Below are 18,364 nucleotides of genomic sequence, written 5' to 3'. Positions count from 1 at the left end.
GGAGAGCGAGGCTGACGTGACGACGCCAAAGATCAGAGGGAGCAAACAAGCGAGTGGGAATGAGAGGGCATTCGCGCGACATTTGTTTATGATCACATCTAATTACATTTTCAGGGAACCACATTTCCATCTCCGATCCCGTTAATTTTATTAATTTGCAATAAATGCGACGACACTTGTATACCGGTCCCTGCCAATCAAGCAAGCAAATTAAATTGGAATGGAGGAAGGGTGGGGGAGGGCTACTAGCAACTTCGAAAGAGAGAATTAATATTACAGGAACTGAGACAAACTGGTGGGATACAGCGAGAGCACAAAAACGTAAAAAATTGGAAATTTAATGTTGAGAATAAACTGGGATACAGCTACATGAAAAGTTGGGAAAAACAGGAAAAACGGAAAAGATGCAGGCAGAACTTTTTCACGGGGTGGAATATCAAGAGTTGTGCAGATTTCGAATAATCACATTTTTTGCAGTGAACCTAAAGCTCCTGTCCTCATGGGCTGTTGCGCCCATTTGCCTGTTCCCCACCATATCTAAATAGGAAACCACTGCCACCCACACTGGTCACTGTTTCTACAATTCTTAAATAAGACAACACTCAAATAATTTGTCAACAAATGAATAGAAGTACTCCTACCCATAGTCGACAGGACTTCCAGGAGTCCCTTCTCGGACAAGTCTACCCCACTAGAGAGAAATAGTTTGCTAATACATCTTCTGAACTAAAATGGGTATAGTGTAAACACCCTCTCTGACGAACTGTACAAACTAGGCCTACCCGACAGTCCGTCACAGATCACATCACACTATGTACTGGTTCTAGCAACAGCTTCAATTCAAGGGCTGAGGTAGCCCCGGTCTCTCGAATATAACAGAAAGGCTTGAGACAACACCACAAATGGTCCTCCACATGCAGGGCAATAACACTGCGACCAGCGGGAGACAGAGCCAAATTGAACTTTTTAATTTGGTAGACTTAAGTCAATCCACCCGCTCAGTCAAATGCCAAGTGGGCGGCGGAAAACCTGAAGTAAAATCTTCCAATAGGGACTTACTTCTACAACTACCCGTAGCGACTAAGACCCAACCACAGAAAATTACTGGCTCACCATTATGTCCTCAAAGTCTTGAGACCGATGTAACAAAAGCTCCCAGTATGACTTCTTCATTATAACGATCATCTGCACAAAGTTGGAGTATCACTCCACATTACACAAAAAAGACTAAGCTAAACTTCATTCTTCAACCTCTGTTTATAAACACATCTTTAACTCATAGGTTGGCACGAAACTGGACAAACAAGTCACTGGTATGGTCAAACCTATGAAAACATCTATAATTGACCAAGATGAGATGTCCTCCATTCACAAAACATGACACATTTTAGACTTAAAGCCTAATTTAGAGATTGACGGGTAAGTGACATCCACCAAAAAGTGTCAGATGTCCTTTCTACCCTCTGTAGCATGAAGATATCACTGCATTAATTAAGTCAGATAGGAAATTCACTGCTTCTAGGTTGTCTCTCAGCCGACAATGTCTAAATAAGTTATTATTTCTACCTGTATGAATTTTTTGACAGGATAATTAAATCCCACTTTAGATCAAACCACATTTATCTAACGCCATAGAAAAATCACGAAGCACACAGTCACAATACAAGGCCTGTCAGCCCCTGTGCCCATCAGAACCTTCAGAAACATACTTTCACTCAGGCACACACTAGAGGTGGATGCTTCCCATTACCAATTCTTAATCTCACTCTACAGTCTACCCTTTGCCATTCTCCAGAGAATAATCTATGCACTGAAACTGGCTACTGATGGTCCACATTCGTGTTTGAGTTATAAGAGAGAATTCCCCTGCAGAAACCTGAATCAAAGCTGGATTATGCTTGCTTAGCAGACCATTCATATGGAAACCATGTAGCAGTCACGCTTCAAAAAGGCCTACTATGCGAGGTCGTTCTTAGAGGCAGCAAACGCAACGGAGAGCTCTTACAAATGTATTTACAATTCAATTATACTGAGACTGAAAAGGTACCCTAAAAAGTCTCCTCTAGTAACCTGACAGGTGTGAAGACTAGACCCTCAACTTAAAGTAATGTAGATCCGAGAAACCACTTTGTTGCACCACACACAAATACATTTTGTTTAGGAGATCTCACCTACCTTCATACTAAGGACCTTGGCTCAGCTAAAATCCATTTTTCATAATTAATTTTTAAAGTAGTGTCATGGAAATAACTGCAGCACTACTTCCTGCCATTATTCACCTGATCAGTGCATTCCTCTCATTTGGTATGGTCTCATCCTCTTGAAATGTAATCTTGGCCGTGCCCTGAAACTTTTTTCACAGATCACAGTTCTAGTTTCTAATTTACCACTGATGGAGATCAGCTGATAGTACTAATTCTTTTTGTCATGTCAACCAGTAATACGAAATGGGGACCGAATACTTCATGTGTTAGAAAAATCTATCTACACACAACTGCTTTCATTTTGTTCACAAGTGTGAGCCCAAATATGTGGATTGGCCTTGTCCCAAGAAGCATGTTAGAAAAACATACTGAATTCTAAATAAAAAGATCCCTTCCTTGCAGTCGTTTGCTGAAACAATGAAATCTGTAGTTACAATTCACTCAACCAAATCAAGGTTAGGGGCTACCCTGAGTCACACTGGCCTAAGAGAGGAGTACACGATTGTGCTTGCATCACACAAGCGCAGAGAGGCAAAAGACAAAAATTCCTCGATCTACAGGGAGTTTACGACATGTGTATATGTGGTCATTAAGTTAAGATCTTTTTGTTGGAGAGATCATCCCTTACCTGTAACGACCGTGAGCTCCTGGCCAGCCACCTCATGGGTGAGGTTTCAGGGTAGTTGTCTACTCCTATGATAAAATTAGCATTCAGATTAAAGGAATAGTAAAACATATCCAGGAAAGATTGAACATGTGTGCTGATTACTTGTCCCAAGATCTGTCAAACAAGGTAGGCCAGGGTGACAATGGGGAGACATATGTGCCAGATGCATGTCTGCCTGGTGAAGGTAAGTGAGTGGCATATGTAGGAATGTGTGAAACTTGCAAAATATTATTACATGAAATAAGTGTAATTTTCCCAACATCGATGGAAAAGTATGTATAGTGCACAAAAACAACATTCAGTGGTAACAACATTAAAACTGCATACAAGTGCATACTATGCATAGAAATGTCAGGTGAAATATCATATGGAGACTGGTTTGAGAAAAGCACCTAGTTCAATCAGAAAATGTCATTCAGTGACACATTTTCTGCTCAAACCATTGTCTGGCAGGCAAAAATTATGCAAAATTTTACATTCTGCAAAATTGCTAGTACTTAGCAAATTTTATATAACATGAACTTCCCAAATTATGTACGGTCATGCTTGCCTAGTGTCCTTATAATGGATATTGTGCAATGCCAAGAGATAAGGAGGCTGAAGAGGATGAAGAGAACATGTAGGTAGAGCCGCAAATTGTCAAATGATAGCCCAGGGAGAAAACACTGAGTGACAATTTACTATGATAGTGCAAATTATATGATGAGGTGTCTTTGAAAAAAGATCTAGTACTTGTGGGCATCACAGGCACCAACAAAGGTTTATAGATGGCATATTAGCAGCAGCTGCCGCCACAAATCTCAAGGGGAGGGGCAAGCGGGGGGAAGGAAGGGGGAGGATAAAAAAAAAGAAAAAAAGAAAATCGTACTTTTTCCCGTTGCCTGCCGCCTCACTCCTCTGCTCTTCTTCTGGTGTCCCAGTAGTCACTGGGATACCAGCACAGGCTCCCCATAAATCCTGGTGCTGCTCTCATGCTAAGCCTAGCATGAGAGCAGTGACGGGATTGGTCTGAGCAGCTTGTTCTGCCGCTCAGACAGTGCACTGGAGCCTGTGCAGGTTCTCCAACCAGGCTGTGTAACACAGCCAGATGGGAGAAGCGTAAGTGTATGTGTGTTTGGCCGGCCTGAGATGGCAGGCCAAACACACATTCACACTTCGAAGTGCGCAGACTCCAGTCCCCCTCCCCTCTCTCCCCTCCTGTGGCCCAGCCCCTCTCCTTCCTTCACATGCTGCTGGCTGAGCCAGGAGCTGAAAAATAAAACAATAATGATATATTGTTTTATTTTTCAGCTTCTGGCTTAGCCAGGGAGGCGACGCTCCTTCACCACTGCGAAGGAGCCACCCCTGCATATTAGTGGCCTTCCATCGACCATGATATTAGGACAGAATGTCAAATGTGCAAGACTGCGTATCAGTCACTCAAGCTGTATGGGTGACTTCTCTCTACTGTTACATTGCATTGGAATAGTGGCAAAAACTCAGCATTGGTTCAATTACTCAGATGAGTAAAGTACGTACCAATATGCACCATCACATCGTTCAGATACACTATTACAGAAAGTGAGGTGAATTAAAATTTGTAGCCTAAGAGGGTCATTGTATTGATCTGGCAGTTCTTTATTAAAGAGACATTCCTCAATCAATTAGTTAGTGCATTTTTCCAATTAGAAAGTACTGAAACTTTAAGAGAAAGTAGCATTGTGCAAACTGCATCGTACTGTCGTGAGGTTATTTGAGCATTTACACAGGCATATTATTTATCCCTGGGCCTGAGGTCTGTGCCCTCTCACCTAGTTACATTTCACTTTTATTCCTTTTATTATCTTAGCAAAGCTTCATTTTAGTGGAGATGTTTTTCACTATTTTATCAGTTGCCCTTGTACGCAGAATGTGTTATTCATTTTTTTTCACAACATTTCAACCTGTGTACACTACACAGAAAAATAAGTTTTTTTTTTCAGCTCTTTGAATAACAGGTATGTTCTTTTAAAACATCACACTGTCCACACCAGGGTAGAGGGGACATTCCAGCCAGCTTGCCATCTCATGCTGCATGTCTGCAGAAACCTTCTGGTTCCCCTTCATCTACATGGGAGGACTCCCAGCAGACTAACAGACCTCTTCTTCACCTCGGAACGCAGGTATGGGGAATGGGCTTTCTTCCCGGGACCAGAAGGGTGGATTAGGGCTCTCACTGCTATTTGCTCTCATGTAGAAACTTAGTAGTCTAGGTAGGGATATTAGGGATCCTATTGAGACAATATGGTGGGATACTTTTTGTGTTTCACTTTCTTGATCACTGTTGTGATTACGCTGTGTTTCATTATTATCATAGTCGCAATTCATTCCTTCTTACGTAGTTACTTCAATAAAATATACATTGAACCAAGATCCTGCTTCTGTTTGTCTTTGCATGTATGAGATTTGTATAACTGAGAGAAAGGGATACAATCTGTTCCACCACGACTTCCCTGAGGAGTCAGAGTGTCATGCGATAGGCTGCCACAAATCACTCTTACCTTTGGTATTGGTGAGATGCTACTAGCTAGCCGAAAGGGTTAGGCCGACAGCTGTCACACGATGTGGGATCGGACTCAGTCCCCCATACTTGTGGTGCTGCTGCCCAAAATCTAGCAGTCTCGTTACCATAACGGGAGTCTATGACAGTACCACCAACAAAGAAGTTGACAAGTTGTGTATACCAATTGAACATGCCTAATACTATTCAATTTGCACAAATTGTCAATGAAACACTGTAGGCTAGATTGTTGGCTAATAAAATAACATCTCACAATACCACAGGGAGAAATACAATTGAATTACTAAATGGAAGACTCTGTGTCAAGGCTGTGTCCCCACTAAGTCAGGTTGGGGGAGAAATGGCAAAGTCAAAATGATTTTGAGAGAAATATTTATATTTGCGATATAGTCCAGCTGTTATGGTGTGCAAAGAAAAGGCATGATGCCAGAAAAGCTCCCAAAAAGATGAAAATTGTAGTGGGTGACAAAGTGCAGTATCAAAACAGCTGAGAGCAAGTTCAGTGTACTGTACTGCATCAGGTTGTCTGTGGCTGGATTAAATGTGCTACCCCGCGGGACAAAACTGTGTAAGTGACTGGTGATAACTGGGGGAACAGTAACATGCTGGACTTTCCAGACAACCAAAGGGTTGACTAAAATCATTCATATTCTGAGCTCTAGTGGGTATAGGTCCATTCTCTTTCACTTACTGCATGTGGCAAAAGGGTACACCAGAGTCTGGAGGAACTATCAAATGCCATTTAATTTGGGTGGATTTCTGTATAAGGATCTGCCATATACATCTTCACAATGGACAACAGTACTGTGTGAGTGAGTCAGTGTGATAAAACACCTATGAAAGTGCCTGAGTGTGATGATGTTGTGAATTGTTGAGGGGGAGTAGTACATCATCTAGAGAAGGAGGTGAACATTGTGCCCAAAGAAATGGGCAGTAACAGTTCCTCCATGAGTGTGTCTACTAGTTTATGTAATGTGTTGATTGAGCAAACCAGGGCGGTGTTTAGCCAACAGATCTGTTCTAGTTACCTCAGCATCTTTATGTTGTACTCTACACACTCCTTCTGTTCTGTTCAATGTGTATCTGAGTCCATGAGATGGACACCGTATATTTCTAGATGTACTCACAGAACACTCTGATTTACCCTCACTGGAGAGACAGTTAGAAAATCACAAACTGCCTAGGGAACTCCAACCACTGAGTGAGGGAATGGAGAGGTAATAAGTGGTGGGTAAACTGACAACATCCCCTTAGCATGGCCCACGATTGTGGAAAAGTACTCTGTAATGGTGAAAATTCTGATCATCAAAATGAATACAGAGCTCTTCTTCATTTCATATGCACATAATGGTGTCAAAGGGGTAAACATTTAGCTTACTATGATGTATTTAATCATTGTTTGCAACTAACTAGGTCTTTGATCCTCACTATACTAAACTACTGAGCAAGGCAGCCAAGACCATTACATGTCTTGGGGGTGCCCAGTAGAGCAGAAAATACAATTCAAATACAGTGCAACCAATACAAAGCATTCTGGGGTAAAGGCTAAAACATCTCCATAAAATGTAATGTCACAAAATAACCAAGAGGAGCTGTGCCCCACCTGGTCTCTGATCTATCGTAACAAATTCAATAGAAAGAGAAAAAGAACTCAAGTGGTGTTTGCTTCAACTCGCTGGAGCAACCTGTATTCACTCACACAGAAGATAACCAAGGCACCCACAACTTCAGGGCATGAAAGCTGTTCTGCCCATAAAATCCTACAGAATGTAAGGGCATGCAATGTGATCCCTCCACCACCTGCTGTAAAGGCACACCATTCCAAAACTCACTGGATGACCATTAATCACCCATGTGTTCCTAACCTCATGGTGAAGTAGCATAGACAAGATGTTAGAGGTAGAGAAGATGTAGTGAACTTTTCAAAATGTAAGTGTGTTGGATGTGCCCAGTCGTCGGTCCAGTAGTTCTTCTGTCCTAGGGTCCAAGGTGCACCTCACACTGAAACATGTCTTGGGTTCCTTGTGTTCCTAGCAGCTCAGGATCAAGTGCACCTTTGTGGTAAATTCAAGACTGGTTTCTATGTGGTTGGCCCCTGTCTGTAGAAGCCGAGTGACCTGCAAATCATGGACGGGAATGCTGCTCAGAGTAAAAAACAGTGGCTGAGATCAATTTATGGATTCCATCAATCACGTTTTGTTGTGTTTGGGATGTAGTTTCACCAATCATGAAAAGGAACAGCAAATGCTCTGAAATAACATCAAGGCAACATGTAGTGTTCTATGACACTACATACATAACTGAATCACTGAAAAGTAAATTATGTGGCTGTGATGAGGAACTGAGTGACTTTTCTTTATTTCACAAATTTTTGTTAGAATGTTGATAGGGTGCCAATGGCAAGACTTTCACACAAAGCTCTATCTGCACCCCAAAAGAAGCGCCTGGTAGGTAAGCTGGCAGGTCAGAAGAGTAGCCCGGCGACCTGTAAGTTGCTTTAATAAGGGTCGGATTGAGACAGAAAATACCCACAGCCAACAAAATAAAAGTGGCCCCCATTAGTGAATTAGAAAGCTAAAAATAGTGGCTCATATTTTAAAATAAGGACAGTTTTGAACTTGTAAACACATGCTTGATCATTGTTTTGCAAGGCATTGAAGACTGCATGAGCCTGAAATTGCTGCAGGCTAAGTGTTTTTAACTATAAGGGAAATCAACAGTAAAGACCAGCTCAACAAACCATAAAACAAGCCCATAAATAGCCAACACAAGCATTTGCAATGCAATGGGTCTAGCTTTTGCTTGAGTTAGAACCATTAGCATTGTAAATTCCTAACTGGCCTTTTCTTGCCACATAAATTGAAAATGAAAAGTAAAACAGTTGACATAAGCGAGCCGATTCAAAGTGCCACGGCCACCATAAGCATGAGCGCCAAGGAGAGATACAAAAGGAAAGAGAAATTTGGTCACAGTCAAACATATATGCAAACGTGCAAATATCTATGTAACAGGGTCAGTGTCCAAAGCGGTAACAAAACCGACACAAGGAGTGACAAATGTAAAGCGTTTACCAATGATAAGAAAGGATTTTTGAAAGGCAAGCCCATGAACTAGTGATAGTGATGGGCGTGTGGTGGGCGTGGTTAAAAGCCTACAGATAGATTGCAACAGGTCAAAGCGCTTGCACGCTCAACATAATAAATAAGTGAGCCACGTCCAGTGCTAGCCTCATCATATCACTTTTTCCCAAAGCATTGATAAAGCTAATAGGTCTCACCTTTGCAAGACCTGTTGGCTTTGTCAATCTTTTTTGCCATGTTGTACAACTACGCAGCTGCTGTGCAGCATGGTTCAAAATAAAAATAAAATAAAAAAACGCTATGATGGAGCAAGCGTTGACCGCACCATAGTACTTTTTTTTTTCACTTTCAGCCATGTTGCACAGCAGTCACGCTGCTGTACATGGCTAAGAAAAAGCTTAAAGCAAATAGATCTTGCATGAGTATGACGTATTGGCCTTGCTATTGCTTGTGGCTTTTAGGCAACGGTTGATTACGTGATTTTCCCAGGATCGCAGGAGGTTAATTGTGTTGGATTCAAACTTTATTCACCAGTTTCAAAGTCAGACATTAGGCCGTGGCATGATATAAATATACGTACATTTTACACACACACAGATATATATATGTTTCTAAATGTATACTTTAATACGTCTTTACAATTAAGTCAAAGAGGGGGTTTGAATAAAATCTCAATAATCAATTAGAAAGGAGAAGCAAGAGCCGATCCAGAAATAAGATGCAGTTTGGATACAGTTACGTGTTTCATTTACAAATTGATCCTTCCTTACCTGTTGTTATATATTGCTGCTTCCCACACAGTAGTGGATCCTTTCGGATGATATGAAGTTTCTTGTGCAGCATGTGTCCTTCTTATATATCATGAAACAGGGCAATAGGTGAACCATGTCACAGTAAGAATCACTCCCCAAAAGCACGTTGACGGATAACAAAAGAACGTTATTGCACTTGAGGAACCAGCAAATAATCAGTCTGTCTACTATATAGTTATACTTTTATTTACTAAATAAAGGTATCCCTGCACTTGGCAGGGCTTTCAAAAATTGAGTGACACTCTTAAATGGTCCTCTCCATGGAACTCTTTAGTAAAAGGCCAAACAGTTATTTGGTTTGAAGAGAAACCAGAGCATACGTTTCATGGACATCGTCTGTGGTGCCAGGAAATACTGTTCCACAGATTGTCAGGGTGATTTAGTTTACTTAGTTCATCATAGAAAACCCTCTCAAGTACAACCAATTTATAATAATTGTTGTAATCTGGTACATAGATAAAACACTTGTTGTGCAAAAAGAAACAACAGGAGGACTCAGAAGTGCCACGGAATTATGGGTATGTATATTTAGTCGTAGGTCACATGACAGGAAAGGCTGCACCACAATAGTTTCCCAGCTCAAGTCCTAATGTCAGCTACTTTAACTCTGCACATTTTGAATGGTGCCTCACACAGACTTTTGTGAGGACCAGTGGCACACAAGAAGATGATTTTTTTATGACTTCCTAAAAGCATTCTCGCTGGCTCATTGCTATTCTTTCTGAGGCAATGAATGAGCCAGTATGTTTTGTACATAAAGCCTATAAGGCTGCATCAGCTGCTGTAACAAAACAAGTATTGGCAAAGAGGAACGAGTTAGAGCTATTAGCGTTGTAAATTCCTACGTGGATTTTTCTTGCCACATAAATTGAAAATGAAAAGTAAAACAGTTGACATAAGTGAGCTGATTCAAAGTGCCAGGGCCACCATGAGCATCAGCACGAAGGAGAGGCACAAAAGGAAAAAGAAGTTCGCTCGCAGTCAAACATATCAGCAATTATCCATGTTATAGGGTTGATGGCCAAGGCGGTAACAAAACTGCCCCAAGGAGGGACAAACGTAAAGCATTTATCAATGATAACAAAGGATTTTTGAAAGGCAGTCCCATGAACGAGTGATAGTGATGGGCGTGCAATGGATGTGGTTAAAAGCCCACAGATAGATTACAGCAGGCCAGAGCGCTTGTGCGCTAGACCTAAAAAGCGACCCAGACACTGACCTGTCAGACCAGCCCTTCCAACACTGTTTGATTGACAGTCAGTCTGACACTAGCTTTAAACCTTGCCTACCCCGGTTCACTCTGTAAGCAATGCTCCATTGCTTTATAGCTAGGTTCACGCTCCATAAGTACCACTTGAGTACAACATTTTCGAATTAGGGTAACATTTTAAATATTGCATCTAGCAAACAGAATATTTATTAACTTCGGGTAGTTTGGAGCATTATTATTATTTATTGTTGGGAGTCTCAGATCCTGTGACACCTGAACAGGTGTCACCCTTAAGACAGACTCAGGTACCGCAATACGCTATCTAAATACTTTTTCTTTGGTATCTCTTTGAAATGATATAGAGATTAAACCTATTTAAAGGAAAAGCAGGGGCAAGAAAGAGAGGAGAAAGGAGAGCTTGAAGGACAGACATGATCTGTGCCTTTCAGTTTTTGTTCTGAATCAGACCACAGACCTCCCTAGGGCGCCAAGGAGTGACACTCCCCCGCCCACCGTGTTACTTTTTGAGAGCTGATGGAAAAAGCCGCTGAGGAACATATGACAGAAGGCGAGAACATGAAAAACCCTCTAGATAGATGGACTTTAGTGATTTACTACGGCATAATAACATGACATTGATTTCTTCCAGGAACACTTGCTCTAGTGGCTGCCAAGCTTCAGCCCCAGGCTCCAGTGTCCCTGATTACCAGCGCAGGGCTGGAGCCCTGCCTTCACAATGCTCAGCAGGGGCGAGGACAGAGCGTGCCCTGGAGAACCCAGCGGGCTACCACGCGCTAAAGCAGAGGAGCGCTGACCTGATGAGGAACAGCCAGGGTATCTGCCTTCGAAGGCTGCCTTGGGGATCAGCATTCGAATAGCCACGGATCACGTTAGGCATCAGACTCATACAGCTGACTCCTCAACAGTCCTCATTCTTCTTCGAGGATGATCTTGATATGTGATTGACCTTTCTACACCATTACTGACCTGTGACCTTTCAGAGGCGCACTTTTTGCTCATGTCTGACTCCTGCTCAACCTTGTCATCATAAGAACAAGGGCTACCAAAGGTTTTGGTGGGATCCCAGTCCCAGGTTTTGTATTGGCAGTTCCTTTGAGACCATGGGCCAGATGTACGAACCGGTTTGCGTGGCGCAAACTGCGAAAATCGTAGTTTGCGCCATGCAAAACGGCCATCGCGATGCACATTCCCATTTTGGTAGTCGGTACCGACTCGCAAAATGGGAATGCGACTCGCAAATAGGAAGGGGTGTTCCCTTCCTATTTGCGACTCGCACCGCAATTCGCATTTAGCACCCACTTGAAGTCGCACAAAATGTTTTTTCAGAGCAGGCAGTGGACCACTGCCTACTCTGAAAAAACGAAACCAAATGGTTTCATTTTTTATTTTGTATTGCAACTCGTTTTCCTTTAAGGAAAACGGACTGTAATACAAAAATAAAAAAAACTGCTTTATTGAAAAAGCAGTCACAGATATGGAGGTCTGCTGTCTCCAGCAGGCCACCATCCCTGTGAGTGCAGGGAATCGCAAGGGGGTCACAAATTGCGACCCACCTCATTAATATTAATGAGGTGGGTCTTTGCGACCCCCTTGCGATTCGCAGAAGGTTTCTGAGACACCATTCTGCATACGAATTTGCGAATCGGAAATTGCGAGTCGCACCGACTCACAAGTTCCAATTCGCAAATTAGATTTTTGCTACATCTGGCCCCAAATGTCAAGCGTGACCATTGCGATGCCATGCGTGAGTGACTCCAGAATCATTGATTTACTCATTTCGTACAAACCAACCAACCAGCACTGGGCACGCAAAGTACCCTCCCTTGAAGCCAGAAAACAGGACACACGTCCAAAAGAAACAGGTCACTCCATTATAGGACGGTCTATCACACAGAGAACCCTGAAAAAAGCATTTAAAAGCTATTTACATATTCCAACTGCATATGCGTGTTTTCCAGCCACTAAAGGGTAATTCAGCTTGTAAATTTATCGAATTTATCAAAGTGAAAAAACAAAGAGGGAATAAGATTGGTTGGCATCTTTAAAGAGGAATGTTTTACTATAAGTAGAACACACGTTCTTTGTCTAGAGTGATAATTCCTTTATGCTAATGCTCAGATAAGATTGATAAATGGTTTACATTTGCAGCTATATATGGGTCTCCCGCTGCAGAAGCAGCTTTTCGCCATGCTAATCAGCTTTTTTAATACATTTACAGGCCTTTCAGAAAGCAGGCTCCTTGCATTTTATTGAGCCTGGGTTTGAAGAGGTTTCCTCAAATTGTCTTCACCAGCCCTTCCCCTCATCCTTCTTAGATCACAGTGCAGGAGGGCAGGTCAGACCAGGATAAGCAATGTGAAAGACCCTGCACAGACCATTTAGTCCCCTGATAGCAATTATTGCTATTGTTCAGGTCCATGAAATCTTACAAGCTGTTGTTTATGCCCAGAGGCTTTTCAGGCCTTATGATGCCTTACTTGGGTTCGACTTTCACAGCCTCACCAGCCTTTCAGCAGCTGATGCCTTACTTCTGCCTGATGTCTACCGAGCCCGACCAGCCTTCTGGGACAAGTGCCTTACTTGCAACTTACTCTTCCCCAGCCTGATTGGTGGTGACTTTTGATTGAATCTTCTGCATCTGTGTCTGCCTTTTAGAGGCAAGCACCTGACAACTGATTGACTCTTCCGAAGCCCGTCTAGGAGTTCACAGACAGACATCCAACAAGTGCCTAGTGCTCCACACCCAGTGCCCTTTCACAGACTGATGCCTGCCATGAGCCTGACTCTTCCACAATCCCACTAGCCTTTCAGATTGCAACATCTGACAAATAACTGAGTCTTTGTCAGGCTCCCCTGCTTCCAGAGTCAATCAATCAATCAATCAAGAGTTTGTAAAGCACACAACTCACCTGTGAGGGTTTCAAGGCGCTCGGGGGAGGGGTAAGGGGGGGAGGTGCTGCTACTGCTCGAACAGCCAGGTCTTGTTAAGTTTCTGAGGTCTTTGGTCTGGCGCAGGTGGGTGGGGAGAGTGTTCGACATTTTGGCGGTGAGGTGTGAGAATGATCGACCGCCAGTTGTAGTCCTGCGGACAAGTGGGACGGTTGTGAGGGCGAGGTCGGTGGAGCAGAGATGTCGGGTCAGGTTGTAGAAGGAGAGCCGTCTGTTGAGGTACTCTGGCCCGGTGTTGTGCAGTGTTTTGTGAGCGCGGGTGAGGAGTTTGAATGTGATTCTCTTGTTGACTGGGAGCCAGCGCAGGTTTCTCAGGTGGTCTGTGATGTGGCAGTGGCGCGGGATGTCCAGGATGAGGCGTGCGGAGGCGTTCTAGATGCGTTGCAGACTCTTCTGGAGTTTGGCTGTGGTTCCCGCATAGAGGGCATTGCCGTAGTCCAGTTTGCTGCTTCCAAGGGCTTGGGTGACTGTTCTTCTGGTTTCGGTGGGTATCCATTTGTAGATCTTTTGGAGCATGCAGAGTTGGTTGTCCAGCACCTACTTGAAGCTCAGCTCAACCAAGACAGAATTCCTGCTCTCCATTTTTTTTGCCAAGAACAACAAACAAATCTGGCTCAGGGACATGAACGTTGACGGCTTTTTTACCCAACTATCACGTAATGCCAGTTCACTTGGATTCATCATGGATACCAGCCTAATCCCTTAAGGAATACATTGTCAAAAAACAAAGGCGGGCTCATACCAGCTCTCTCTTCTAAAGAAAGTGGAACAATTTCTTTCAGAAAACAACTTCGGAAGCGCTGTTCAAGCCCTTATAGTTTTGCATCTTGATGGTCATAACGCCCTCCTCCATGGCCTCTCAGACTCCACACCGGTAACTCTTAAAGGCATTCCACATGCTGCAGTATATCTCACACAGGGCATGAAGAAATATGAGCACATTACTCTCATCCTGATGAAACTCCACTGGCTCCCCTTGCCAGCCTGCACCATCTTTGTAACCAGCTGTATCATTTATAAAACCTTCATGGCGAGCATACCACCTACCTTGTAGACAAGCTCACTATCTTTGGTGGATCTCAGAACACCCTCAGCCAGAACACCACCAGGCAGCAGACTAAGAGGTGAAAAAATAAAAACATAAGGCAGCAGGCCTTTTCCATCATTCACCTACCATTCATCCTCAAGATAATTAAAAAAGCGGTCTGTGTCCAACTCTAGGGTCACATTAATGCTAATCATTTCCTGCATGACTGCCAGTCTGGCTTCAGATTACGCTGCAGCACTGAGACCACTATCTTATACATTGTAGACAATTTCCTCTTGACCACAGATGAAGAGGACCCCGGACTCCTGACACTGCTCAGATGCACAGCTTTTCCAATATGATCAGTAAGGGCAACCAGCTCCATCTTAACGTTAGAGGAAGGGCTAATGTCACCCAAACAAAAAGCACATTTTAGAAAGCCGCTAGCAATGTCCTTGACTGTGTCCACCATTTGAAGAACATACTCTCACACATGATTAAAAAACCTTGTATAAGACTGAGAACCATAGGAATCTAAGCAAATGCACCATATTAACACAATTTATCTCGAGTTATAGAAAATGTAATTTAAACATTCTGTTTTATAATTTGCAAACGACTTCATGTAGTAAGCAGTCTCCCGGTACAAACAATCTCCGTCAACCACTCATTCACTCAGTACACCCCACACAACTTAGGCATTCAACTGTTCACTAAATAACATCTGCGAACTGTAAGTCAACATACAAAGCATACTACTACAATGATAAAGGCCCAGGGGATGGCCCATGAAATATACCTGAAACAAGAATCCAGAATGGTGAACAAGAAAAAAATAGAAGATCCATGACTATCGATGAAAAATGATGATAAAAAAAAGATTGCAGAAAAAGTTTTCAGCTTTTGTTTCTGGATTTTTACGTTTTAACTCTGTGACTTCTGACGTTTGTTAACTTTACAATTCTTTGTGGCAGAATTAACATTTTTCCCATCCGTACACGCAGTCGCTTTCTTCTGACATGCTTGTTCATGAATATGCCCGCTCCAAAAGGACTGTCCCTTTAACTGTGCTCCTTGAAACCTCATTCCGCTGAGTTTCTGTTACACTTATGTCTACCCTTTATGTGTAATTCATATTTGCGAATTTGCCTGTAGAGCAATCATCAACAGACCTGTCCAATAATCAAGGAAAGAAAGGAAGGAAATAAAAGAAAGAGCGAAAAGAAAGAAAAGACCAAAGTGCTTCAGACAATAGTTTTTCCCTGATGGGCTGCCACAACCCTCAGGCACTGAAATAATGCTCACAGTTTGGCTCGGTTTTCCTTTGAATCCAGTTAGTGCCGTTCCTTGCAGAGTAATGGTGTTGTAAGTACTGTGACAAGGCCCGTGAACGTACCCGTGCTCAGTCACTGCAGCCAGAAAGCCACAATCTTGGCTCAAATATGCAAAATAGAAATCTGTTCAACTAGATGTGAATGGATTAGAATGAAGTCTCCTGCTACCTTTAAAACTCAAACAGAATCCTACCTCCTCTGAACCAATATGCATCATGTCATCAAAATGTCCAAGTGACATACAGACAACTTACAATCAACCTTAATTAATGACTTTTTGCATCTTTTTCTACAACACACGATAGACAGTTGTATTGTATTGTATTGTAATAGTATTTATATACATACAGTTAAATAATACGTGTTTACTTCTGTACCCTCCTTGAACCTACTTATACCAATAGACAACAATCATATCGCCGATACCTCTAGTCGCAATAAAAACACTCACGACAACACCATAATGCAGACCTCACTCATCACACCTACCGCACTATTAAAATACCATAGTCAATCATACACATCAATATCACTATTAATGTAGTATGAGATGACCACTACTCAGCCTTAAGGGCATCACTGCATCACAAAACCACTATACTAATTGACAATTACTACGTTGAAATTACTGCACTTCAGCAGAATCGTCTCAATTTACCTTTACTCCACCACAGTAGTAACCATTATTACATTTAAGTACCACAACAATGAGCATACTCTCTGGGCCTGATTTTCAAAGGGAAACTTACACTATAGTGTGAGTTTATAACTTTTAGGTATTCACAAACTATGTGCGGAGTTTTAAGACTCTGCACCCGGAGACTCCGCAATCGGGGCACGTAACTCTGCACACATAAGTAAATGGAGGGCTGAGTCGTAAAACTGTACACATAGTTTGTGAATTGGATTTTGAATAGTCCTGGGCAAAGTTTGTGGCATTCTGATATGCGGATCTCCGCAAAGTGCTGAAAAAACTTTGCCGTGCGCAGGCGGCTGAGTTTGAGTAAGGTACGCTGTTTGCACTGATTTGCACAAATGGCAACACATGGAGCGCCAGAGAGTGCTAATTCCTTTTTGCTGCTCGAGTAGATTTTCTACTCAAGCGGCAGCTTCATTAACGCGAGCAGCAGCTTTCTCATTGCAAGAATATTTGTAAATATTGGAGTATATCATGAGCTATTTTGGTTTCCACTTGCATTATAAATGGTGACAGGGAAGGCACGTGAATATGACTTATAGTACCCAAATTAAATGTTACCCTATACATAAGGCTGTGTATATATTGTTTTCAGTCCTGATGAAGTCAATGGGTTACATCCCAATAGACGAAACACGTGTTGGCTGGAGTTTGGCTGTTAGAGTATACAGAAGACGGCTGCTTTGATGTGAACCAAGAAGTGTTGATAATGCCAAGAAAATAAGTTTGCAACATATTTATGTACTGCATTTGAAGAACATTTCTTATATGAAAGGGCGTGTGCCTTAAATGTACATGTCATCCACACTGACCCCACTGTACCTCAGCCACAACACCATGGCCCTCATTGCCACGGTGATGGTGAAGACCTCCACATTATGAATGTTGCGGGTTAACCTCTGCCAACCTGCCACATCCCCACTTGAACCGCCATGGCGGTTGGACCGCTGGGCCGGAGATTAGCATCTCCGACCCGGCAGTCCAATGAAGACCGCCGGCAGTATTAGGAGTCGGCTTTCCACCAGAGTTTCTGTGGCGGTAGCACCGCCACGAAAAGCCTTAAGGCTACCGGGCTACCGGTGACAGGGAATTTCTTCCCTGTTACCGCAGACAACTCCCCCACCCCCCCCCAAGGAAACACAATACCCCATCCATACCAGAACCCCCCACCCCCTGACTAGTACAGCACCCCCACCTCTCTTCTAGTGCAGTATCCCCCACACCCATTCTAGTGCAGCGCTCCTCACTCCCCCTTCTAGTACAGCATCTACGCATACACACACACGCACAGACACCCACATGCACCCCACATACACTCATTCACCAACACTGACATACACGCATTCACTCACAAGCATCCATACACGCACTTACTTCAACATTCATACATGCACTCACATCAACATTCAGACACGCACTCACTTTACCATTCATAAACGCATTCAAACACCCATGCACACATGCATACAAACATGCATTCAAACACTCATACACACACGCATGCAAACATGCATTCAAACACTCATACACACATGCACTCAAACACCCATACACACACGCATACACACTTAAATTCATACACACAGACAACACCCACTAAACACGCACACACAACACCCCCCATACTCCCACCCCCCCCCCTGTCGGACGCCTGACTTACCTGGTCTGGCGAGGAGGTCGTCTGGCAGGGAACAGGTGCTTCCACCGCCGGCAGCGCCCCACCGTCAGGACACTGCCAGGCCATATTACAGGTCCTAATATGGCTGGTGAAGTCCTTTTGGTGGGGCGGGTCGGTTGTGGAACCGCCCATGCGCCTCCGACCCC

General features: G+C 43.1%; 1 protein-coding gene and 1 non-coding gene across 2 annotated transcripts in view; both read right to left on the bottom strand.

Moving 5' to 3' along the window:
• Positions 1 to 18,364, bottom strand: part of GRIN2D (glutamate ionotropic receptor NMDA type subunit 2D) — a 1,291,669-nt gene that overhangs the window by 779,658 nt on the left and 493,647 nt on the right. The window lies entirely within an intron of this gene.
• On the bottom strand, positions 9,505 to 9,620 carry LOC138247488 (U5 spliceosomal RNA). The gene has a single exon (XR_011194526.1). It is a non-coding gene; the product is annotated as a U5 spliceosomal RNA (small nuclear RNA).

This window comes from Pleurodeles waltl, chromosome 7, assembly GCF_031143425.1.
Source record: "Pleurodeles waltl isolate 20211129_DDA chromosome 7, aPleWal1.hap1.20221129, whole genome shotgun sequence".
NCBI classification, from domain to species: Eukaryota; Metazoa; Chordata; class Amphibia; order Caudata; family Salamandridae; genus Pleurodeles; species Pleurodeles waltl.
This window is presented reverse-complemented; position numbering and strand designations above follow the sequence as displayed.